Source organism: Canis lupus, chromosome 16 (genome assembly GCF_003254725.2).
Source record: "Canis lupus dingo isolate Sandy chromosome 16, ASM325472v2, whole genome shotgun sequence".
Classification (NCBI taxonomy): domain Eukaryota; kingdom Metazoa; phylum Chordata; class Mammalia; order Carnivora; family Canidae; genus Canis; species Canis lupus.
In genome coordinates, this window is record NC_064258.1 from 25,402,305 (window position 1) to 25,428,457 (window position 26,153).

A 26,153-nucleotide genomic window follows, 5' to 3' on the forward strand; every position below is an offset into this window, starting at 1 on the left:
CTTCTTTGAAGTATGCTCCCTTTTGGCTTCTTGAAAGTTTCTCTGCATTAACAATTTGTACTGATTTTAGCTACTGATGAGCAACATTGTTTTGGTGAATTCTGATTAGCACATGAATGCCTCGCTAGGGCCCCCAGGGAATGCAAAGCAGACACATTTGCAATTGAATATCCACTTAACATTTGGTCTGGAGTTTGAAGTCTCAATCAATTTCCATGTGCCCTGCTTACTCTACTGGGACTCTTGCCCAGATGTGAGTCCCTTAGGATGTAAATGTTTTGTGATCACAGTTTTGTGCGACATCCTTTGAAGGGATTGAGGACAGTGGAGAGAGAACTGCCCTGTAAAATGTTTGAAGGTGTGAACACCCTGCCCTCAGGCACTCTAGTGACTTTCCTTTGTATTCACTCCTTTTGTTTTCATCAAGACAATACGTGCACATCAGGAAATCAGATATGGACAAAGAGTTTGTGATGAAAAACAAGTGACAGGCTCCTCCTCTCCCTTCGAAGTCCTGTTCCAATTCTCCCAAGAAAATCTCTTGGGCTCATTTTTTTTGAGATTACCTTCGTAAGTATGCTTATAAAATGTACTTTTCTATTTCCTGACTTACCAATTTTAGACAGTTGTTGGTGCCCATGTTAGGAAGAAAACAGGTCTGTGAATTAGCGGACAACAGGCAAGCTAACAGAAAAGAGTTTATTATGCATGTGAGAGCATTTAGTAATAAGTAGTAAACTTGCTCAGTAGCCAGAAGTAAAGGTTTATATACCAACTTAACAAAAAAAGGGAGAGGTTAGAATTTTAGTAGGGAAGTATGAAAGGTTCGATTGGACATTTTGATAGGAATAGGTAGCTGAATTCTTGCTTCCCAAGGCTAAGTGTCAGACTTCTCACCAATAGGAAATCTCCTGGGTTGGATGAGGGAGGGTTAATGGCAGCTGTATTTTGGGGGAGCTTTGCTCCAGTTTAGATAATGTTTCTTTCTGTGGCTGCTGATCAGATTATTTTTGGCTTAAAGTGATTTTCATATTGCCTCGGTGGGCTGTTAATCCCTTCATTGTCCCCATTTGAAACTTCCCAAGAAATTTCACAAACAAGGATTTGGGTTGATTGCTATATAGAGAAGACTTGGTTTATAAACTGGTTGCTGAGGGAAAGAATGTAAATTCTGAATCCAGAGGGTTAAAAATTGTGTTCAAAATGGTGGAGAGTAGATGGCAGTGGCAACTAAATGGATTTTCTGGTTTACAATTTGAATACCTTTGATGATGGCATCCCATATATGGTCTATTATGATCAGTCCTTAGAAGTTTGTATCAAGTCAACCAGCCTCAGCTTGCAAGGCTGTTTTAGACCCTTGGGTAAAAGAGCAGCTACAAGCCAATCTAGAGTTCCAAATAGGATCTGGGTGTTGTAAGATAGCAGGGTTCTTGTCACACAGAGTTGAAGAATGAATCTTATGGACACAGAAGGGTGAAGTGAAAGTTCATTAAGTGAAGACGAGAACAGAAAAGAAAGAAAGCTCTCTAGAGTGAGAGGGATCCTAAATGGGTTGCCATTGAGGACTTTTAGTGAGTCTTTTATTTTTTATTTTTTTATTTATTTTTATTTTTTAGTGAGTCTTTTATTGAGAACTGACTAGGAAACTTGTGGCCTTGAGATCCTTGTGCCATCTTGGTTTGTCCCCTTATCTCTTGCACAGCTCTGTGTCAGCATCATCACCTGCCAGGAATAGTCCCAGAGCCTGTGTAGGTAGGGGAGTCAGAGGCCTCCTATCTCTCTCCTGCCTATTTCCAAACCCCTTCCCTATTCATAGGACAGGACCTGTGGGCAGAAAGAGCTATATTGGGATTGTGAGGAGTGATGGATTATAAACTTTTTAATTAGTGGGGGTGAGGGATAGTGCAAGTCTCCAAGGGATCTGGAAGCAAGGCTTTCAGGACATTGAGGGGCCAGTTGCTGCCAAGATAAGTTTACTTTTATTTATTTTTTATTTTAAAGATTATTTATTTATTTATTTATTTGTGAGAGACACAGAGAGAGAGAAAGGCAGAGGGAGAAGCAGGCTCCACGCTGGGAGCCCAATGTGGGACTCCCCGGGTCTCCAAGATCACACCCTGAGCTGAAGGTGGCTCTAAACCCCTGAGCCACCCGGGCTGCCTGATAAGGTTACTTTTAAACATAAAGGTAGGAAGGCAGCCACAAGTTCCTTGAAGGAGGTCACACTCTGCAGGTTTCAGGGATCTATCAGTGGGCTGCAAGCTGTAAAGAGATTTTTTTTTAAATTCTTTATTTATTTATGATAGTCATAGAGAGAGAGAGAGAGAGAGGCAGAGACACAGGCAGAGGGAGAAGCAGGCTCCATGCACCGGGACCCTGATGTGGGATTCGATCTCGGGTCTCCAGGATAGCGCCCTGGGCCAAAGGCAGGAGCCAAACTGCTGCGCCACCCAGGGATCCCCTGTAAAGAGATTTTAATTTAAGCTACATTTCTCTTGCCTTTGTTCCCCACATCACGGGCAATCAGGTCTTAGTTTTCAGGGACACCAAGTCAGTAGGGTAAAGAACAATGGAAAACGTTAAGTTTTAGGGTTTTAAGCAGATAGAGAAGGAAGTTAGAAGAATAGAGAATTTGGTAAGATGGCATGATCCAGTCTGTTTACAAACATATAATAAAATCTCAAAGAAAAGAAACAGAATTAGAATATGATAGCCCACAAAGGTGTGTTATGGTTCTCTATTGAAATGTAAACTCCAGAGCTAACCTTCTGCTTTGATCAAAGATAATCAAAGGGAGATTATTCTTGTTTACAAAATAATTCCTGTCTCATTGAATTCGACCTGATTGTTTACCTAAGTGCGGCAAGAATAGTAATTGACCACATAGACCTGTTTAAATTTGCTTTACTGGAACTTTCATAAGGAAATCTCAGATTCCTTTTAAAAGCATCTTGAGACTAGGAAGCCAAGCCAATAATTTGCCATCAGACTTCACCTGCAGTTCTGATAGATGTAGGTGTATTCCTCTCTTCTGGAGCTTCCCAATCCTTTATATCCAGAAAATAAAACATTAAAGAGCCAGAAATGTTCCAAACAAAAGTTATAAAAAATCAGTTATTCTGCATTAGTTTATTTACTTCCATGTCATTAATTCTTATTCTGCTCGAACTGAGGTTACCATTTCATGAACTCATCAGCTTCTCCACTAGAATTTTTGGAAAGCCTAGCTTAGTCCAGTGGTATGATCTCAAAGTTAGTTAAACCATGCCATGTACCCCAGGCATGGTCCTCTTCACAGATTCCTGAGACATTTCCTCTTTGTTGAAGGTGAGGCACTTTGATTTGTAGCTGATTGCAAGTGTTCTCAGAGAAGAACTGGACAGAAATAGAAAAATGAAACAGCCATGGTTAAAGATCTGATGAGGGTTCATGATAAAAATAGTGTAATTGACTAAGAAATTTGGTTATTTATTTGACATAAAATATTTAAAATAACAACTGGAATTACAACTGATAGCACTATACCATTTAATCTATTATCACGAAAGCAGCACAAGGACATACTATGGACAACTGCGTTATTAACAAATTTCTAAGAATTTTATATTAGTCCTGAAATTTATATGAATAGAATTTACCTATACAAATATAACCCAGGGAAAGTTAAGTATCTTTTCTGACTTGATAATACTTTTCATGCAGTTTAATATACAAATAAACCTAATTATGTTCTAACATTTCTCTTTTTAGGAGGTGAGAGAATGTGGGGAACCTGGGTAGCTTAGTTGGTTAAGTGATCAATTCTTGGTTTTGGCTCAGCTCATGATCTCAGGGTTGTGTGATCAAGCGCTGAGTTGGGCCTCCCGCTCAGCAGGGGGTCTGCTCAAGATTCTTTTCCTTTCCCTTGCCCTCTGCCCCTCCACACCACCTCCCACTCTGTGTGGGCAATCATGTGAGCATGCTCTCTTTCTCAAATAAATAAATAAATCTTTAAAAAAAGGTGAAAGAAAGTATCCTTTAGAAGGTGAAAGGAAAATCTGTGTCAGCTTGAAATACAGATTTAATTTAGAATATGATTTTGAAAAGCCAAATTATCAAAAATTGTCAAATATGTCAAAAGTTTTGAACTTGATTAAATACAATCAGAGGTCATTATGAAAAAATACTTAGTTATCTACGTAACCAAAGTGACAACAAAAGATTTTAAAGGTAAATATGGGAGGTAACATGCTTGATTAAAAAAAAAAAATCCCTCAGCTCTTCAAACAATGAGAAAACATGTTTCTCCTTAGTAATCAAGTCCACGATAAAGCAGGAAATTATTCTAAGACACACAATCTGTTTCCTAGATACATTACTCAAATGGTAAAGAAAAACCTTTTACAATCTCTTATGAAGAGAGGACTAATAACCTAAGAAACTTAATCATTTTAAGAGAGAGAAAGCTCTAGTTTTACATCTATACACTACTGATATTAAAGCCCATTTAAAAACCTTACAAATAAATAAATAAAGCTTACAAATTAATCTTGGCCAGTTTGAGCACTGCCTTTTTTTGTAGACCTCTTACAACTTTCTATAGCCATTCAAACTTTTGTCCAATATTTTTCTAATTCTTGTTTTGGAACAACCTTTAGGACAAAATTACTTTCTTTTCTCCTAACAAGAACACATCTTCTATTCCTTGCATACAAAGTTGTTTTCTTCCACTCATTACTTCCAGTAGTTTCATGTATATAGATTATATTTTTTAACCATTAATAACTTTTATTAAAGTAGGGTGTAAACAGTTGTGAATTGTCTGCCATATATTAGCATTTTGTAGCAGATTAGCAAACTTTATGAGTAAGATATACCATCTCACAATTTAACAGGTATATGTTTCTTTAAAGTAAGCATTTTTTTTTCAGTGTGGGAAAAGAATATATATATATTTTTTTAAGAATATATTTTTTAAGAGATAAATTGTTGGTTTCTTTTAAAAATAAGAAGTCAGAAGTATATGAGCTTAAGCTTATGTTCAGTAATGAATAGTGTAGTAGTTTCTTATTTAGAAAGAATTTAGATTTTTAATAAATATCTATTACTTATTTTAGCATAGCTCTAAGGTTGCAAGTCACCAAAAAGATTTTGGAGACTATTTTTAGGCAGATATAATAAGACATAATCATTTTTCAAATACATTTGACAGCACAATGACTCGATTACTTTCAAATCTATGGATTTTATAATCTTAAATATCTAGTTGATTTTCTATTGGCTTATTTGACTAGTAAGCATGGGTGAAAAAACATACATTCTGTCCCAAGACCTGAATGTATGTCTGAATTATATTTAATGCTGACAACTCTGCAGACATGCCCATTTTTACTAAATTAATGACCTCAACTTAGTCTTACTGATCAAAGATTTATCAAAACCATGTAAACTTGAAAAGCATTTGGGCTAATTTCTTGGTTCTGAGAATTTTCGGAATTTTTTTTTTATTTTTATCAAAGTGCTCATTTTTCTCTAAGCCAATTAGAATAGAGCTCTTGTAAGGGATTTTACAAATTAATTTGGCATGTCATCTGGTGGTAGGAAAATATCACATGTCATAACTATATAAGCGCACAGACAGATATAGACAGAGGTCTTAGAGCTTTCATTCTGAAATGTTAGCCATAAGTTAGGCCTAGACATAGTAATACAAAACTTACTGGTTTATGTAAGAATTAGTTCACATTTTTGCTTGTCTTTATGTTTTTATCCAAGCTGTGTTTCTGGCAGTTAGAGCAAATCAAGGTTATCTGCTCAGAATGTAGACAGAAGCTTTTTAACCAATATTTGTAGAGAAGGTTATTAAGGTATTCACTTGCCCTGGTAGATAATTTTGTGAATGCTGTAGTTTAAAGTTTGGGCAAGGGGTTCAGGAGGTATCACACGGCTGTCTAGGTGTCTCCAAAGCTCAGCTTTGTGGTTAAAATATTTAGTCTGTTTCTGCCTAGCCTCTTTAATTTTAGGTGGCTGCTTTTGGGGAGGGGGTCCCTGAGTCCTCCTGATATAGCAGGTGGTCTAAAGCTTAAGTGATGACAGGGAACTTAAGGGCTGAATGGGAAAATAAAGGTGCTAAGGAAGCCAGTCCTGAATTTTTTTTTTTTTAAGATTTTATTTATTTACTCATGAGAGAGGCATACACAGGCAGAGACACAGTCAGAGACACTGGCAGAGGGAGAAGCAGGCTCCCTGTGGGGAGCTGGATGTGGGACTTGATCCCAGGACCCTGGGATCATGACCGGAGTCAAAGGCAGATGCTCAACCACTGAGACATCCAGGTGTCCCAAGACCTGAAGTTTTCTCAAAGAAGTCTTTGACGTTGTAAATCATTTTTTTTAAAGTCGTGTCAATAAAAAGGGAAACAGAGTTAATGTCCTAGTGGTGGAGAATAGTCAGTAATAGTTCAGGAAGGGGGAGGTGTTCATTTGTGCTTACTCACCAGAGAATTTGAGAAGATAGTTCTGGGTTGTAGAAGATTCTATCTTATAAGGAAAGAAAAAAGGATTATAACTGCAAGCTTCTTTTGAGCAATGGTAGAGAAAGTTGCACCAGTATCAGTTGTAAAAATACCCAGTTACTGATTCTCTATTTTAATTTTAGTAGATAGGGTGCCTGGGTGGCTCAGCCCATTCAGCTTCAACTCTTGGTTTTGGCTCAGGTCATGATCTCAGGATTGTGAGATCGAGCGCTGTGTCAGACTCCATGCTGGGCATCGAGGGCATCAAGTCTGCTTAAGATTCTCTCTCTCTCTCTGTCTCCCTCTGCCCTTCCCTTTCCTATTCTAATTAAAACACACACACACACACACACACACACACACACACACAAATAATTTTAATGGAAAGTTCTGTGTTATGATTAAGAATTGGCTGATCCTGCCAATTACCTTCGATCATAAACCCATTAATCCATGACTCTGAATGGGTAAGACTGAGGTGGTATTTCTCAGCACTATGAAGACAATGAATTAGATAGTAAAGGATTTGAATTTAGATAATCATAGGAGAGCTGGTAACAATAAGAATGCTTAGGTTCCACACCAGACAGCTGGCTGTCTCTAGGTATAGAGTCAATAACTTGTGCCCCTTTGAAAAGAGAACACCCTTTCTGGCTCCCAAAACACAAAATATAACATTTTGGGGAGGAATAATAAAACACCTTTAACACAAATGGTAGTGATAAACAGAGGCAACAGCTATCTCTGGGAGGTACTAATCCAAATTGAAGAATCAAAATGCCCAAAAAGCTAGTTCTAAAAAAAACATTTTAGTCTGTAAATCTGAATTTTAGATAATCCCCATTCTCAAAAAAAGAGAGAAAACAAGAGTGTCTCACTGCCTTCATCCAATCAGAACCTGAGCAGGGATCCAGAATCTGGTAAGAAACCTTCCTTTTGTGGGCTTGGTCAGAGCCCCTAATAGGTGAGCTGCAGTCTGGGTGAGTCCTGACCAACGTTGTTACCAACGCCATTGGGAGAAAAACATCTTTACACACTTAGAGCCAACTGCTTGGACCTGCAAATGAACTGGCAATGAGAGATGAACAGGAGAAAAGTTTATTGCACACATGGGAGTGAGTTACTCAGTAGTGAACAGTTAAAGGTAAAGAAAGGTTTATACAACAACTTCACAAAAAAGGGGAGAGGTTTAGGCTTCAATGTGAAAGTATGGAAGAGTCTATTGATCCTGTTGATGCTAATAGGAAGCTGAGCTTGCACTTCCCAGTCTAAGGGTCAGTCCTTCCCAAACAGAAAATGGTCTTGGAGGAGGGTCAATGGCAGCTGATTGTTGTAAGACCTGGATAGTGCAATATTCATGGTAAAGGTAGAGGATTGATTATTTTTTAGAGCTCCAACTTGGGATACAGTTGTAATAGACAAAAACAAAACAAAACAAAACACAACAAAAACAAAAAACAAAAAATCAAAACCAAAAAACCTACAACAGCGTAATATAAAATAAATAATTATACCTATATGTGTTATAATTTGAAGTATGAAAAACAGCTGTCTATTTGAAACTATATGTTATCATGTAATATTTGCATTTCTGTTTCATATATATTGTTATTTAAAGAAAATAAATATCAACTAGTAAGACTAGTTAATAGTGGCAATTATTAGTAATTAATAGTAAAATAATAGCAAATAACTAAAATTATTGACAGTAATGGGATCTAGCTGGCTTAGTGAGGGGGGGGATCATGAGACTCTTGATATCAGGGTCATGAGTTCAAGCCCCATGTTGGGAGTTGAGATTACTTAACAAAAGAAAAAATTGAAGGCAGCCGGTTGGCTCAGCGCTTTAGCACCGCCTTCAGCCCAGAGCCTGATCCTGGAGACCTGGGATCTGAGTCCCACGTCGGGCTCCCTGCATGGAGCCTGCTTCTCCCTCAGCCTATGTCTCTGCCTCTCTCTCTCTCTCTCTCTCTGTTTCTCATGAGTAAATGAATAAAATCTTAAAAAAAATTTGATAGTATCTAACAAATAGTATAATGTGAGAGAATGTAGTAGTATTTTTTATAAAGTTTCTATCCATGATACAATTTATTTTAACCCCTTTTTAGGAACTATTTACTACATATTTTAATTTTTAGGCTGTAAACATATATTTTTAAAGATTTATTTATTTATTCATGAGAGACAGAGAGAGGCAGAGACATAGGCAGAGGGAGAAGCAGGCTCCCCGCAGGGAGCCTGATGCGGGACTAGATCCTGAGATCCAGAGATCCCGGGATCACGCCTTGAGCCAAAGGCAGATGCTCCACCACTGGGCCACCCATGTGCCCCTAAGCTATAGTTTTAGTAAACAAATTGAGAAAATTCTATTTAACTTGGCTGCTCATTTCTGGTAACAAGTTTTTGAGTTCTGAAGTAGTTCTGTTCCCCAAAAAGTGAGTCACTTTTTTTCTGTATGACTTTTTATTGCAGCCTACATGTAATATCAGACAGTTCAGGTGCAATCCATTCATCCTTTCCTAGGATTCTCATAGCCTCGTCAAGCTGCTTTGGAGAAACGGCATATAAATCATATGTTAAACAGCATATGTTTTACTATAATCCTTTCCCCCATTTTCATCTTTAATATATTTCTAAACAGAGGAGGGCACTCTTCTAGTCTCACATTTAGAAAATATGATCTATGGTAGGCCAACATTTTAGCTTATTTTCTATGGCAGGCAACAATGACAGCTATCTTGTAGGCAGAAACGTACCTCCTTCTACCTTTATGAGGGCAAAAATCTCATTATATGCTTCTGGCATTTTGTTAATTTTTTTTTAAAGATTTATTTATTTGGGAGTGAGAGAGAGACCATGAGTGTGAAGGGAGGGGCAGAGGGAGAGGGAGAGAAAGAATCCCAAGCAGACTTTGCACTGAATGCAGAGCCCTAAACAAGGGTCACTTGGTCCTGAGACCATGACACTGAGATCACAACCTGTGTCCAAACCAAGAGTCAGCTGCTTAACCTACTGTGCCATTCAGGTGCTCCACTTCTGCACATTTTGAATAACATGAAAAGTGATCGAAAACTTTCTGTATGAAAGCATCAATAGCATAGGTTAGTAAATCACATGTCTTTTTTAGCAATGTTCCATACAATGTATGGAGAACATTTAACAGGTAAGATTGTTTTATTTTCTTTGTTAAGCAGCTTGTAGACTGAGGGGCACCTGGGTGTCTCAGGTCATGATCCCAGGGTCCTGGGAAGGAGGCCTGCAATCAGCTCTCTGATCAGTGGAGAGTCTGCTTCTCTATCTCTCCCCCTGCCTCTCCCCACCCTCCTGCTCATGCTCTCTCTCCTCTCTTTCTCGCTCAAAAAAATAGATAAAATCTTAAAATAAAACAATAAACAAAAAAAAAGAAGTTTCTTTTTGCCAAAATATAGGTTTGTGTGTGGTTTGCCAAATATACAGATAGAAGTGCAAAATCTAATTTTATTTGGACAAGGTTGTTGATTGAGATGATTTGAAATTCTGTTTTTAAAATCAAAGTACCTATGAGCTAGGGAAATAATTTTTTAGTAGTTGCAATTCAGTGCTTCATTTGGTATGCAGTAGGAAGCATGATAATTGGTAAGATCTTACAGAATGAACATACAAAACCATGCAAAATTTGTCAGAATCTGCCCTTTGTTCACCTACAGGGTATTTAAGCTGCATTTTCTTAATCAGAATATATAGTTTTACTACTTAATTTTGTTGTAGAGCAATGAAGGGAAGGATAAAGTAATGTGTGTTTATTTGCATGGTATACTGGAGATAATCCAGCAGCCACTATTTTTGAGTGAGCATTGGTATGCTTTGGAGAAGCAAAAAACCTGGAATGGGTTCAGAAGCACTGGCCTATCTCATCCCAGATACTCTAGATTCAGTCTCCACGTGTACTTTCACAGCACTTCTCCATCATACCTGAACTATTTTTGGCATTTTGTGCAGTGTACTGTGTTTTAGTTATTGAATTCTCTAATCCAGGTGTGCATGTCTTTCCATCTGTCATTAGCGTAACACAGCCATTTATCCCTCTTGTTCAGTCACGTCTGGGTCATGAAGGTATGTGTATTGAAATTGTTCTCATATTGATTGTAAGAGCTCTTAGGAAAAGGGATCACAGCATTCACCATGTGAAAAATTAAACTAGCACTATCTCAACACAAAGCACAATGGTTACTCCAGAGACCAAGTCAAAACTACAATGTACTTAAATTGCACACATAAATCACATCACTCAGGGTGACAAAACAATGGAAGATCCATCATTGTGAACTGGAAATCACACTTACCCACGTCAGTACTCGGGAAATGATAGTGATGGCATTGTGGAAGGTGGGTAGTCTATGCCACACTCATTTGGCGCTAAAAAGATAGTGCTTTCAGCTCATGTCTTAGGGGCTGCTGTATGGCTTTGTACTCTTCCTCAGTATCCCACACTTAAGGTACAAAATCAACACTTTTCACGTTGGGAAGGATTGCCCTGAATGTGGGACTTCCTGTGAAAACACCAGGACAGTCCTGAGCAAAATGAGGCAGTGTTTACCTTGGAAAGGTCTATGTTCTGTGGGAGGCTGAGAGGAAGTGCTTGTTCAACAGTCCCCCACACAAACTTATTGTTATTCCCTGGTTTTCAGTTCCTTCTCCCAGAATTACCCTTTCACTTGAGTCACCCTCAAGATCTCCAGGAAGACTGGCAGACAGATTCCTGCGAGGTGTGATCTTGGGTGGAGGTTCTCAGACATGTTGGTCTCTGGACCCTCTGCATTCTCAGAGATTATTAAAGACCCTAATGAGCTTTTTGTTATCTGGTTTATATCTATAAATACTTACCATACCAGAAAATTCAAACTAAGAGATTGAAAGAAAATTATTTATTCACTTATTTTAAGATAATAATAACAAACTCATTACATGTTACTAGAAAGAATTTTTTTTTTACGAAAAATAACTATATCTTCTAAGTCAAAATAATGTAGCAAGAAGAGTAGCATTTTATATTTTTGCAAGTCTCTTTAATGTTTGGGTTAATAAAAGGCACCTGGATTTTCATATCTACTTCATCATTCAGTCTGCCAGGATATGTTATTTGGTGAAGTATACAGAGAAAATTGGAGTTTGCACAAATATGTAGCTAGAAAAGGGAGGAGTATCTTTTTTTTTTTTTTTTAATTTTTATTTATTTATGATAGTCACAGAGAGAGAGAGAGAGAGAGGCAGAGACACAGGCAGAGGGAGAAGCAGGCTCCATGCACCGGGAGCCCGATGTGGGATTCGATCCCGGGTCTCCAGGATCACGCCCTGGGCCAAAGGCAGGCGCCAAACCGCTGCGCCACCCAGGGATCCCGGGAGGAGTATCTTAATAGCTTTTCTAGATAGTTGCGTATATTCTTCTACATCAAAAGTTATGGTCAAAATTAATAAAATTTTACTGTTTCAACATGTAACAATTGTATATTTTTAAGCAAAATTGTTTTGTTTGTTTTCAAGTTTCATGGGAGTGAATAATACAATGACTGCCAGTACAGTTTGGTGTATTGCCTAGATCCATGATAGACTCCTGCAATCTTACCTACCATTGCTTCGGTACTATTGGTGAAAATGGCCAGTAACATTATACTATTAGTATGAAAATGTAACAGTGACCCTATAGACCCTGGGAAAGGATCTGCTGGGTCTCCAGTGTTCTGCAGTCTGCACTTTGAGAACAACTCATCTAGGCCATGTCTTTCTTGTTCTATTTCATCCATTAACTCACTCCCATCCACTTTCCTTCAGAGGTATCTTGAATTCTCTTTTTGATATGGGTTAATTCCATTTTACATTTTCAATCTTTTAATATAGTGGAGTTTCACTGCATGTAGTGAAAGCAAGCATGTCTAGCATAATGAAACATAACCCCTCACATCTCTTTTTAACATTTGCAGTGAGAATCATAAAATTCACAGTCAAAAACTTCAACAAAGATGAGAGATATTATTCTGGAAACATTTTCATTTTTTAAATGTGGTATTTTATTTATTTATTTTAGAGAGAGAGAGAGCATGTACATGTGTGCTTCCATGAGGAAGGGCAGGGTAGGAGCAGAGGGAGAGCAAGAATCTTAAGCAGGCTACACACCCAGCCCAGAGCCTGATGTGGGGTTCGATTCAGGGGCTCAATTTTCATGACCCTGAGACCATGACCTGAGCTGAAATCAGGCATCAGATCTTAAGCAACTGAGCCATCCAGGTGATATATATATAAAATTTTAAAAGCTCAAGACCAGGAAGGTAACTGTTCTCATTTATGTGGACTCCATCCTGTTCAAGTAGGTTATTGAGAAAATATAACCACCAGTTGACTTGAGACCCGGACCTGGGCAATCAGAGGCATCTGATTCTCTCCTTTGTATTTGGAAGGTACATTCTGCTTACTATTGCGATCAGCAGACCTGTTTCAAGAACTTATTGTTGAGAGAGTAAAGAATTGTTGAGACCATCTGGACCATGTGACTGAACCATGTGACTTTAACACAGTTAAAGCCACTGTGTAAGATTGGTGTACTCTTCAGATGTTAGTGGGCAGGTGCAGAGATCTACTTGCCTTGTGATGCCTAAGCAAACCTTGTGTGTAAGTTCTCCTGCTAATTCAACTGCTACCTACCAACCTGGAGTGGTCTACTTCTTTCTTTGGTCTCTCCTTGCCCTCTGTGTATGTTTCAGATTTCACCCTGGAAGCTCCAGAGGTTTCATACCACACTGTCAGCCGTAACTGGATCTCATTTACAAGAGAGATTATAAGATTAGATGGGGCCTGCTTAGAATCTTCCTGTGATAGGTCAACACATGAATTCATGGTGAAGAGTGCCTATGTAACTGACTTCCCCCCTCCCCCAAAATCCTGGGCATCAAGGCTCAGGTGAGCTCCTCAGGTTGGCAGTGCTTCATGGTATTGTCACATATTGCAGTGTCTATATAACTCTATGGGGGAGAGGACAACTAGAAGCTTATGTATGATCTCTTTCTTCAGGACTCTGCTTTATGTGCCCTTTACTTTTGCTGATTGTGTCCTTATGCTATCACGAACTATAACTGAGTATAATAGCTTTTCTGAGTTCTGTGAGTCCTTCTAGCAAATCATTGAAACTGAGAGTGGTCTTCAGGACCCCAACAACAGATCCCTTTGCCCGCTCTGCTATACCTTAAGGTATCTTAAAGAGAGAAGTTAGGCACAAATGCTACATACCCTCAAGATGTTCATGGTTTACTGAGAGGTGGTTTATATTCCCCAAATACAATACAGGAAGGAATACTGTAAGATAGAGGCACAGCATCACGTGGGTTAGCAAAGAAAGGGAACACCTCTAGCTGGGGTCTTTTGACACAAGGGTAGAGGGGCTAGAAATATATTAAAACTCATGGAATAAAAAATTCAAGTTGCATTTGGAAATTAGATCAATTGTCAGCCAAATCCTGAATCGGAAAGTCCAAAGTCTGTAGTTCTTCCTCCCTGACCTTTTCTTTCTTTTGTTTTGTTCCTGCTTGAATTCTTTGCCATCTGGCTATCTTTATCAAAATATCAACAATATCTGAATTTTTTTTTTTTACACTGTGACAGAAACTCATTCACACCAATAAGTTCTGCCTCCTAGGTATTTGCTTATAACAGCCTTTTATCTGTAACAGGTCCCAGAGTGCTCTGCTTCTGGTTAGAGCAACATCTGGCAATAGCAAGGTAATTTTTTAGAGAAATGGAAATAGACCTCTCCTGGCCTTTGTTGCCAAGGCTGCCTGGGAAAGCAAATCTGCTTTGGTTCATCTAGGGGCAGAGCTGGATTAGAAGAGACAGTAAAATACCAGGTAGCATGCTGTCCCCTTTCCTCTCCTTACCTGCCCCTTTGTCCTAACCCACCTTATCTTCTTTCCACATCCAAGACTGCTGCATGCACAAAGTTCTCCTAGAGCCATCTCCTCTCCCCTTCATTTCTTCTCCTTGTGTGTGGCCATCCCTCTAGGTAGGCTACCCACGTCCCGAGACCCAGAGCTTCTGACATGTGGACTTTCTTTCTTTTTTTTTTTTTTTAAGATTTTATTTATTTATTCATGAGAGACAGAGAGAGAGAGAGAGAGAGAGAGAGACAGAGATGTGGGACTTGATCCCGGGTCTCCAGGATCAGGCCCTGGGCTGAAGGTGGTGCCAAGCTGCTGAGCCACCCGGGCTGCCCACATTTGGGCTTTCAAGCAACTAGGGCATCTACCTCAGGGGAAGTGAGCTGGAGGCAGCTGTGTGAACACAGAGAGTGTGTGTATGGGTGTGTTAATGGATGTTTATAGTGAAAAGATTTTCTGTGTTAGGTAGAGGCTTAAATAGAACACCAGTTCCAGTTTAACTTAAAGAGTCTAAGGATACTTGATTAAATGAGACTTAGGAAATACAGGGGAAAGAGGATTGATGCCAATTATAAATCATACAGAGTAGCAAGAAAACCACACTCTAAAAGTTGGTTTCCTTAGTAAGACTATAATTAATAGCAGTCATCTGTGAGCATGATTGACCACTTAAGCTCATTTACCAAGTAATATAATAACACTTCTGTGTAGCAGTGAACATGTTGCTTTTCAATAAATTTGTGTTTACTTGATCAATAAACTCTACATGCATGCTCACTTTTCATTAGTTTCTTCTTTGGATACGGTGGTTGTCTACTCATGACTTAAAGTAAGTGAAAAGGAACATTGCCTGAAAAGACTCCACTGACGGACATGCCATTTTGGTGCTATGGCGGTTTTTGCATTCTAGATGGTTTGCAGATTTCTTATAACCTTCCATTCACTGAATGCCTGCTATGTGCATGCCTGCTATGTGCTGTTCCCCTCTGCACAGAAGTCAGAAGCAAGCAGGGACAGATTGTGGGGAGCTGTTTATAGCTCTTACCCTAGAGAAGGTCTCTCGGATGGTGAGGAAGTGACTAGTCAGCCGCAGGCTACTAGGGAGCCATTGGCAGAAAGTGCTGGGAACCCTCCAGCCCTCCCTCCTGCCCTTGCTCCTGCAGGGTCCCAGTCCAATCCCACTCCACCCTGACTCTATCCCCATTTCACCTTAGTTTTTGTTTCTGTTTTTTGAAAAACAGATGAGGTTTCTGTGAGCTCACTCATCAGATGTTCCTCCTCCTGATCACTTCAGGGAAGCTCCTGGACTTAGTCCTACTTCTTTAGGTCCTTAACTCCATGCTGGTCCCCTGGGGGTGGCCTTGGAGGCTGGTGTTGTGGAGGGGAAATTGTTTACCAGGTTTTTTAGTTGTGATCTTAACCCTATATTCACCTTGTCTTGAGAATCATCCCTCGGAATGACAATCAGAGTAAATGCCCTGATTCTGTATCTCTCTTCAAAATGAAATTGAGTCAGATGTCCTACTGAAACTCTCCTTTTCATTGGAAAGAAGCATGGCTCATCCAGGTGGGAATAAGCCCTGTTAAGGTACTAACCCCTGAAGAGAGTCTTTTCATGCTGTGCCACAGAATCCTGACTAAAATGATGACACGTGTCTTCCTGAGTCTGGTTACACATGACTGGAAAATATCTCTTTCTTGAGACTTATATCATGGCTGCCTCGTGGACTGGCCCAAAGATTTGCAGAAATAAGACCACAGTCCAACTAGGAATGGTCCCACTTCCCACCTGTGTGAACCTGGACAATGTACATTATATCGTTGTCCTTTGATTATTTCACCTGAACAGATGTACTAGTTTCTAAGTGCTAGAAACTGGGTAGGTTAAGACAACAAAATTTATTCTCACAGTTCTGGAGGCCAGAAGTCTGAAATCAAGGTGTCTGCAGAGCTGTGCTCCCTCTAAAGGCTCTCGGGGAGAATCCTTCATTGCCTCTTCTCTGGTGGTTGCTGACAATCTTTGGGGATGCTTGTCTTAGAAGCATGTCACTCCGGTCACATGCCTGTGCATCTCCACATGGTCTTCCCTCTGTGTGATATCAGTCTCTGCAAACAAATTTCTCCTTTTCATAAGGACACCAGTCATATTGGATTAGAGCCCATGCAAATAACTCATTTTAACCTGATTACCTCTATAAAGACCCTATTTTTCTTTCTTTCTTTCTTTCTTTCTTTCTTTCTTTCTTTCTTTCTTTCTTTCTTTTTTTCTTTCTTTCTTTCTTCTTTTCTTTTTCTCTTTCTTTCTTTCTTTTCTTTTCTTTCTTTCTTTCTTTCTTTCTTTCTTTCTCTTTCTTTTTTCTTTCTTTCTTTCTTTCTTCTTTCTTTCTTCTTTCTTCTTTCTTTCTTTCTTTCTTTCTTTCTTTCTTTCTTTCTTAGATTTTATTTATTTATTTGAGAGTGAGAGAGAAAGAGACAGAAGGAGCAGAGGGAAAGGCAGAGGGAGAGAAAGAAGCAGACTCCCCACTGAGCAGGGAGCCTGACATGGGGCTCAATCCCAGGACCCCGGGATCGTGACCTGAGACAAAGACAGACGCTTAACTTAGCCACCCAGCACCCTGTAAGGACCCTGTTCTTAATAAGGTCACATTCTGAAGCACTGGAGGTTAGGACCTCAATGTATCTTTTTGAGGGGACACAACTCATCCCATAATACATGGGAATAATATTTACCTTATAGGTAATCTTGTAGCACAAATATGAATCCTATGAAGGAGAGAGATGATGATGATTACAGAAAGAGTGATTAGAAGCAAGTGAATCTGCAACTGGCATTCATTATTTCCACAGATGCTTTCTGAAAGCTGGCCACATGCTAGGGACTAGGGTCTGACCCTTTGTACTGGTTCCCACTTTAGTCTAGGATCCCCCCAGTTCACAGCAGGAGATCCCTCTCTTTAGTGTAATCTCTTAGCTACCTCAGTGACCCGGGCACTGTACCAGGCTTCTGGCTACAGACCCTCTGCCACCAACATGCATGTTGCCATGTATTCCCAGCCCTGTTCTTCCTGCTTTTGTCTTCCACCACTGCCCCCCAAATTGAGGCTCTGGCTTCACTGTACCCACCACATCCTTGCCCCTGTATCTTATTCCTACGGAGGGAGTGATTTGAATAGGAACTGATGAGGCCCTTAGCCAGAAGCATGGAGAGCATGAGTTCTCTTCTTTTGCCAGCCCTGTGGCCTCATCTGCTGTTCATTTACCTTCTAGACTAAGTCTCCTGAATCCCATGCAGGGCCCCTGGCTGAGTTTAATCCCTGTGCAGCATCTCAGATGATTTATGGATCAGAGGGAGGAGGCTATGTGCACACACACACACACACACACACACCTGCTATAAGTTGCTGATTTATTTAGTCAGGAAACTTCCTCTTAAAAGAAGTGAATGGATCACGTAGAAAGGGTAGAGGCAACATATTTTGGGGTGGCTTTTCCTTGAACTTTACAGGGCATGCAGTTGCTGGTGACACTTGTGTAGGTAGGATCCTCCAGAATTGAGAAAGCAGGTGGATTCTTTTTATTTTTTTTAAGATGTTATTTATTTATTTCAGAGAGAGAGAGAGAGAGAGCAAGAGAGAGAGCACATGAACAGGGGGAGCAGCAGAGGGAGAGGGAGAAGCAGATTCCCTGCTAAGCAGGGAGCCCAATATGGGGCTTGATCCCAGGACCCCGAGGTCATGACCTAAGCTGAAGTTGGATGCTTAACCGACTGAGTCACCCGGGCACCTCCAAGCAGGTGGATTCTTCTTAGGCTGATGTTCTTTTATATTCAGGGCTTACAATGAACAATTCATACACTTTCTTTTTAAAAAAATATGTCAGTTTGAGTATAATGACAATATTATATTAGTTTCAGGTGTATAATATAGTCATTAAACAAGTTTTTACATTATGCTGTGCTCAGTACAATAAGTGTAATCACCATATGTCACCATACAGCACCATACAATATCATTGACTATATTCCTTATGCTGTGCTGTGCCTTTCATTCGGGTGACTTATTCATTCCATAAAACTTTCATCTAAGCTGTGGATCCCAGCCTAGTTGTATCTTAGAATCATCTGGGGTAGGAAGTTAAACAACCCAGGTTTCTAGAAATATGTAGTTAATAGATCTTTGACAAAGGGGCATGTAATGCAATTGAGGAAGGATAGTCTTTTTAGTAAATGGTGCTAAAACAGCTAAATATACACATGCAAAGAAATGAATCTAGACACAAACCTTACACCTTACAAAAATCAACTCAAAGTGAGTAATTGACCTAAAAGTAAAATGCAAAACTATAAAACTCCTGGAAGATAACAGGAAAAAGCTTAGGTGACCTTTGCTTTTGTGACAACATTTATTTATTTATTTATTTTTTAAAATTTTTATTTATTTGTGATAGTCACAGAGAGAGAGAAAGAGGCAGAGACACAGGCAGAGGGAGAAGCAGGCTCCATGCACTGGGAGCCCGACGTGGGATTCGATCCCAGGTCTCCAGGATCGCGCCCTGGGCCAAAGGCAGGTGCCAAACCGCTGCGCCACCCAGGGATCCCTGTGACAACATTTAGCATCAAAAGCATCAAAAGCACAATCCATGGAAGAGAAAGATTCATTTGAACATCATTAAAATAAAAAACTTATGTTCTGCAAAAGATACTATTCAGAGAATGAAACAACAAGGCATGGACTGGGAGAAAATATTTGCAAAACACATATCTGATAATGTGCTGGTATCTAAAATACACAAAGAACTTTATAAACTCAATAGTAAGAAAACCAATGACTCGATTAAAAAAGGAGCAACAGGTCTGAACACACACCTAACCAAAGAAGATATACGTGTGCTTATGGAAAATGAACACATGAAAAGATGCTGAACATTATATGTCATTAGGGAGTTGCAAGTTAAAGCAACAATGGGATGCACTACACACTTACAAGAATGACCCAAATCCAGCACAATGGCAATACCAAATGCTGGTGAGGATGTGAAGGAACAAGAACTCTCATTCATTGTTGGTGGGAATGCAAAATGGTACAGCCACTTCGGAAGCCAGTGTGGGATTTTCTTGCAAAATGAAACATACTCTCACCATATTATCCAGCAATACAGCAATATTATCCTTGATATTTACCCAAATGCACTGAAAACTGAAGTCCACACAAAACCCACACATGAATATTTATAGCAGCTATATTCATAGCAGCCAAAACTTGCCAACCAAGATGTCCTTAGTAGGTGAATAGATAAATACATCGTGGCACATTCCTACAGTGGGATATTATTCAGCTATACAAAGAAATGAGCAATCAAACCACAAAAAGACATGGGGAAATCTTAAATTCATATTGTTAAGTGAAAGAAGCCATTCTGAGACTTCTACACTGCATGATTCCAACTATATGACATTCGAGAAAAGGCAAAATAATGAAAACAGTAAAAAGATGAGTAGTTGCCAGGAGTGAGAACAGAGGGAGACATGAATTGGTAGAACATGGAACATTTAAGGCAATGAAACTGTCCGGTATGTACTGCAACGGTGGGTACATGTCATTAACACATTTGTTAAAACCCAGAGAATGTACATCGCCAAGACTGGACCCAAGGTAAACTATAGACTGTAGTTAGTAATACCTGTCAATATTGACAGATCCATTGTAAAACATGTACCACACTAATGCCAGATGTTACTAACAAGGCAACTTTTCATAAACAAGGATTATCAAGACATACTGATAACATAGCAAAGCAGAATGTAGAACAGTGTATGTTACATTTTTATATGTAAATATATATGACTTATTGTTTTATTTTTTCTTGTTTTTTTCCTTCTTGTCTATTTTCAAACAATCTCTGGAAGTTGTCTCTGAGAGAAGTGAGTGGCCAAGGGCAGACTTATTATTGTATCATCCCTGTGTACACTTTTAATTTTAATTCTATGTCTTATACATGTAAGAGTTATTTAAAATCAAATAGGATTTTTTTTAAAAAAGACTTTTTAAAAATCCAAAAGAAAAAGAAAACAGTCTGGATACCCAGACTGAACCCTATATCAGTGAAATCAATCTCTGGGAATGAAGTCCAGGCACTAATAGTTTCTAAGACCCCTCCAGTTACTAGATGAGAACCATGGCCTCAGAGCAATGTTTGCAGACATTGAACTCTCCTGGTTCTTGCACCAAAATCACCAGCAGGGCCGTGGGCAGATAAGGCAATGGCAGTGCCCAGGTATCTCTGACTTCAGTTGCTCCCTGGATTCCGAGTCAGAAAACTCTTTTTACCCAGGGATTCCAAAGAGTAACCCTTGCTTGATTTAATTCGTTTGTCAGATTAGTTCCCAAAGCCATAAAAATCCATTTCCTTGAAGCTTGCTACATTAATTACAGAGAATTCCAAATCTCTCTTGCTGCACATGCTCACAGTCAAACTCCTGAGTCTTTGTCCATTGTATCTTTAATTTCAGCTTCCCTCACTCCCAAGTGGCTGCAATCTGTGATCTGGAAGTGTTGGCAATGGAAGCAGCCCTGCATGGCTGATAAGAATTACCCAGCCTGCCTTGGATGTGAATCCCAGTTGTTGTTCATCTTTGAGGAGTTGTGTTTTCTTGCTGAAGTGAAGCTGACAGTGCCACAATACTTGCTGGGTAGCACCATTCAATTCTGCAGGAGTTCAAGGGTAGTATGATCAACAGTGGCATTTATCATCATCTCAGACAATGTATGTGAAAGCTGTCTAAAAATTATGTTTTTATTTAAAAAAAAAAATGGCACTCTAGTGCTGGAGTCCAGGCCCTGGGCCAGGTGCTGAGGGCACAAAGACAAGAAAATCTCCATCCCCCTCAGCCTTCAACTTCATTGCAGGTCATTCACACGTGAAAAGTCTACACAAAAACAATGTTAACTTTTCAAACATTTGAGGAACTAATCAATCTTGTCTCAAAGAAAAATTTGGAGAATTATGAAAACCAAGGCATCTGTTGCCTATTGTTTACTTCTTTTTAGGTCTGTTCTCTGCTTTTCCTTGTCTACCTTCTTCACACCCCTCCCTTCTTTTCTTTCCCCTGTTTCTACAGTGCTTCCTTATCAGTCTGCCTGTCCCAATCTAGAAGGTCATGAGAGGAATTGGTTTGAAATATGTTCTACATTTTGTGTGCATCCTGTCCAAACTATTGTGCTTGAGAATGCTTGTGCTATTTAATCTAATTTGCCATTTGTACCTCTTGAGTTTACTCAACTCAAGAGGTACAAATCTATGGAGATAGTACACAGTCCTCGCTGTGGCACCAGCCCCTCCCACCATGACGGTGACCTCCCTTGAAGAGATGCTTGCTGAGTCTAGGCTGTAGGCCAAGCACTGACTGCTTGGTGACATGGTGAATATGGGAATGAGGCCGTTGGGTCTCTGCCCTCAAGGAACTGATGGTCTGCCACAGATTGTCTCACAGGCATCCTCACATATACCTGCATGAAATCACAGCCCTTCTGAGCCTGGAACCCTCACCACATGCTTGGGGTAACAGGCAGACAGGCAGCTGCTGTGGTCCGTGGTCACTTGGGACTTGAGTGGCTCTGCCAACAATAGATTCCAGTGTCCTGGCAGTATGGCTCCTCCTGGGTAAGAAAAGAACACTTGAGAAAACCATGCCTACTTGAGGCTTGAAGGGCTGGATTCCTGTGTATTAATTGAATATCTGTAATAGAACACATTTGAAGCCAAATTCCGTACTTCACTTCTCAGATGCCTGTGCGTTGAGTATAGTTGCAAGAGGAGAGAGTAGCAATGATGAGGCCACTCTGCCTTGAGAATCTTAGAAATGTTTTACTGCCCAGAAAGCATTCACATCCATTGTTCATCTGCTCAGCCCTTAAATTCTCCTATGTGCCTTGTTTAGTGGCAATAGCCAAAGTTAACGTCATCCAGGACAAAGAAACTGTCGTGAGTTTGGGATCAACCAAGTTTACAATGATGAGTTCTGACTCTAGGTAATTTGAAAGCCAGGTATAGCATGCTAAAGACAACATCCAAAGTTCTTGAACTGAAGCATCTCCCTTTGAGGGGAAAAAAAGAGTTGGCACCTTTAGCAGAGACAGAAGGCGAACTTCAGGGTTGCCCTAGGGACTGGGGTGGCTTAAATGACGTATGTTATTTTTGCCAGCGAGACTCTGCTGAAGCATTGTTTCAAGGGAAAGCTGGAGGGAAGATGATGTTTGTACAGATTTTGGGACAATGATGTTTTTTTAAAATTTCAGCAGCCAAAAATCTCTTTGGATTATACCCAAGGCCAGTGTTATTCCTCACCCTTCCCAGTCACCCCTCATACCAGTGCTGATCCTCCAGCTTTTATTGGAAACTTGGGAGTTGGAGCAAAGCCTTCTGGGAACCTAGTCTTTATTCTGCAGCATGCCGGGCTCCAAACATCAATTTATTGGAAAGTTTAACATTTGGAAGAAAGGTTTTTCTATTTTGTTTTTTAAATGCTTTCATAGTAAACTGGAAAACATCAGCTATTGTGAAGGGAAGGCTTGGCTTTAGGGCAACAATATTTTGAGGATGACATATTTTCCTGCCTTCACACCACCAAACACACACTCACCCTCTCCACATGGATCTCATGCTTTTTCTTGTCTCCTCTCCCACCAAAGTCTGCCAGTCAGAGGGGAAAGGTGGATTCCCACACAGAGAATTTTTAGCAATGTCTGGAAAATTGGTTACTTTTCACTTTTGTTTTGTTCTAAAGGCCCACAGAATAACGTTGAGGTTCTAGAATTGTTTCCCATTGTCTGGATATGGATGTCTTCTCTCTCTCCAGGCCTTCCTTCCCCAGCTCCTCCCTTTACACTAAAATCAACTTCCTAAAATGGAAAACATTCAAATTGTTGATGGAGAATACATACTTATGTCTCAGACATCTTCCATTTTTTTCTTTATCATATTTGACCAATGTAAAGTAATAGAACATGGACGAAAGTCTGGTGCTAGCTAAGAACAAAGAGGCACATCTATCTCGTTGCCCTGGGATTGAGTGAGTCTGTGCCTGTTGGCCCAACATCCAGTTTGCTTTAGCATTTGTTGGATTCTTCATTTTTAAGTGAAATACTATTATCAATAGTTCCATAATAAGCCTGGATGGCTTTGGTAGACTTCTTTTAGTGGTTCCAGCTTCTTCTATGTCCGTGTGGAGCAGCGTGTGAGATGCATATGCAGTATCTTATCTGGAAGATAACCAGCTACAACTCATCTCTTTTCCTGGCCCTTCCAGTTGAAAGACAGTTTGGCTTTCTGTCAAAAACTGAAAAAATGAAGCGCACTCAGACAGGAGCTGCTAAGGACAATGAACTCCTCAGGTCTCAAGTGATTGTGGGAGAAGCTTTCGCCCCTCCTGCACCTGTGGGACCAGTTGGTGCATCGGCCACTTTCATTGACATCTGTGCTGTGGGGAACCCTTAGGTCGCTAGTCGGCATGCAGGAAAATGTGAGAAATTTTAGGTTAGGTGTTTGTGAAACGTATATAGTGTGGAGCATGGATACTTGGCAGTTTAAAAACTGTAACTACACTAATTTTGTTATTTATCTTTATGGGACAACTTAACTAATTTGGAGGTGATTTTTTATTTAAGGCCCTAAACCCAATTGCAAAAATGAGTTGAAAAATTAAGTGCATATTTAATATTAAATGAAATAATTTCTGTTTAAGAAGGTTGATAATGAACATGGAATATGCACAAAATGTTCTTGGCTTTTGAAGTCCACTATGGGAGCTACAGGGAATCAGTGACCCTTCAAACACCAGAAACTTCAAATCTGATGAAAGTCCATGTCTACTTCGAAAGTTATTCCAGTAGTTAATACAAGAAGACTAAACATATGTAGCATTACAAAGTATGTTTTCAAATTAGTCTGAAGAATAGTCTGAAGAATTTCATGTATATCAGTGCATTTATTTACATCACATATATCTCTTAAATTAAATTCGACTCATTCAAATTTTTTATTAAACATTCTTTTTTAAAAATGATTTTTTTTATATAGTTGAGAAAGAGAGAGAGAGAGCACCAGTATGTGAGTGTGTGAGGGGGAGAGAATCCCAAGCAGACTTCCTGCTAAGCATGGAGCCCAACCAAGGGCTTGATCTCACAACCCCAAGATCATGACCTGAATTGAAACCAAGAGTTGGCCACTTAGCCCACTGACTCACCCAAGTGCCTCTACTGAAAATCCTTTAAACAGCTTTACTGAGCTATAATTAGCTTACAATAAACTGTACATGTTCAATGTATACAACTTGATGAATTTGTACATATGCTTGTACCTGTGAAACCATCACCATAATCAAGCCAATAGACATATTTGTTACCTTCAAAAGTTTCCCTTCCCCACTTTTTTGTGGTAAGAATACTTACCATGAGATTTACCTTCTTAACTATTTACGTTTATAAAAAGTATTGTTGACTATAGGCTCTATCTTGTACAGCAGATCTCTGAAAGCATCTTGAATTCCAAGTTTGTCTGGGCTTGTACAAAACATGCAATGGAGTCTGATATGCAGACTCCGTTAAGAGAAGAACTTTTCACACAGTTAAATGATGCCAGTTTTATAAAATGTAATCAGATATTACAAATAGAAAAATCAGTCAATGCCAATAAAAGCTTGCCACTTTATATAATCCATGACATAAAAGTAAAATGTCCTGAAGCTTATTTTTTCAAAGGCAAAATCTGTACATTGTTGTGAATGCATTTGTAAATGCAGTTATAAAGGTTAATACTGAAGATAAAATGATTGTTTCTGCAGTGATAAATGAACAAAGTCTGGTAGGACACAATTTTGTGGTAAAACTAATGTTCTTACTCAATGAAGAAAAGTATGGAACAGATAATATACTTGTAATTGGTTGTGGTCCATTAAAATTTTATATTTGTGTCAAAACAAGCTCTCCTATTCTAATAATCAAAATAGAAGTCGTAAGTGCCATCATTGACAAATGTTTTCAGATATACACAGAATAACTGAAATACGAAATTCTTTTGATGAAGTTGATTCCAGTTCCAAAACTAGGGTGGGCATGTACTTTCTTTCTTCATTGCTTGACACTAATTGGACTTTAGAAAATGTCTGAACCTTTGTGAACCAACTTCTATGATGATTTTGACATTTTTTGGAAATGAGGCCTCTAAATTTTAGTTGAATTGTGTTCAAAATGTGGTTGAAAGTATTTAATGAAAAGTATTGAATAAACAAAACACTAAAAACCATTAGCCTTTGAAACTTTGCAGATTGTTATGTTGTAATTACTCAAGGCAAAGTCTGCAAACAGGAAAACTTTGAAGTTTATCCCCACAAAAATCAAGAAGGAACCGAACAACTTAAACAAATGTGAATGCATATGGTCGACAAGAGCTAATACTGATATTCTCTGATTTTACTTTGAAATAGGTCAATTTATGGGAACTTCTATTTTTAATAGAAAAATATATATTCATTATGAAAATGGAATGCCATTGACAAGACCTACGATACAGCAGCATCTAAATATAGTTAAATATCCCAAAGGATCAGGTAATTTATTTGATGTTTTGTATTATTAAAGTATTTGTCAAAGAGAGCTCAGAATGGAGGTAAAGAAAATATGTCTGTGAAGATATTTGAACTGAAGTAGTTATACATTTCAATATGAGAAAAATGAGAATTGAGACTATCTTTCATTTAGCAG

The 26,153-nt window shown here is 39.2% G+C and overlaps 1 long non-coding RNA gene across 1 annotated transcript; it reads right to left on the bottom strand.

The window, feature by feature from the left end:
* Window positions 1–19,001: 19,001 nt before the first annotated feature.
* LOC112654799 (uncharacterized) lies at window positions 19,002–23,173 on the bottom strand. Its single transcript, XR_003133394.2, has 3 exons — window positions 23,036–23,173; window positions 21,903–22,052; window positions 19,002–21,101 (listed from the first exon to the last, which is right to left on the bottom strand). It is a non-coding gene; the product is annotated as an uncharacterized LOC112654799 (long non-coding RNA).
* Between the last annotated feature and the right edge of the window lie 2,980 nt (window positions 23,174–26,153).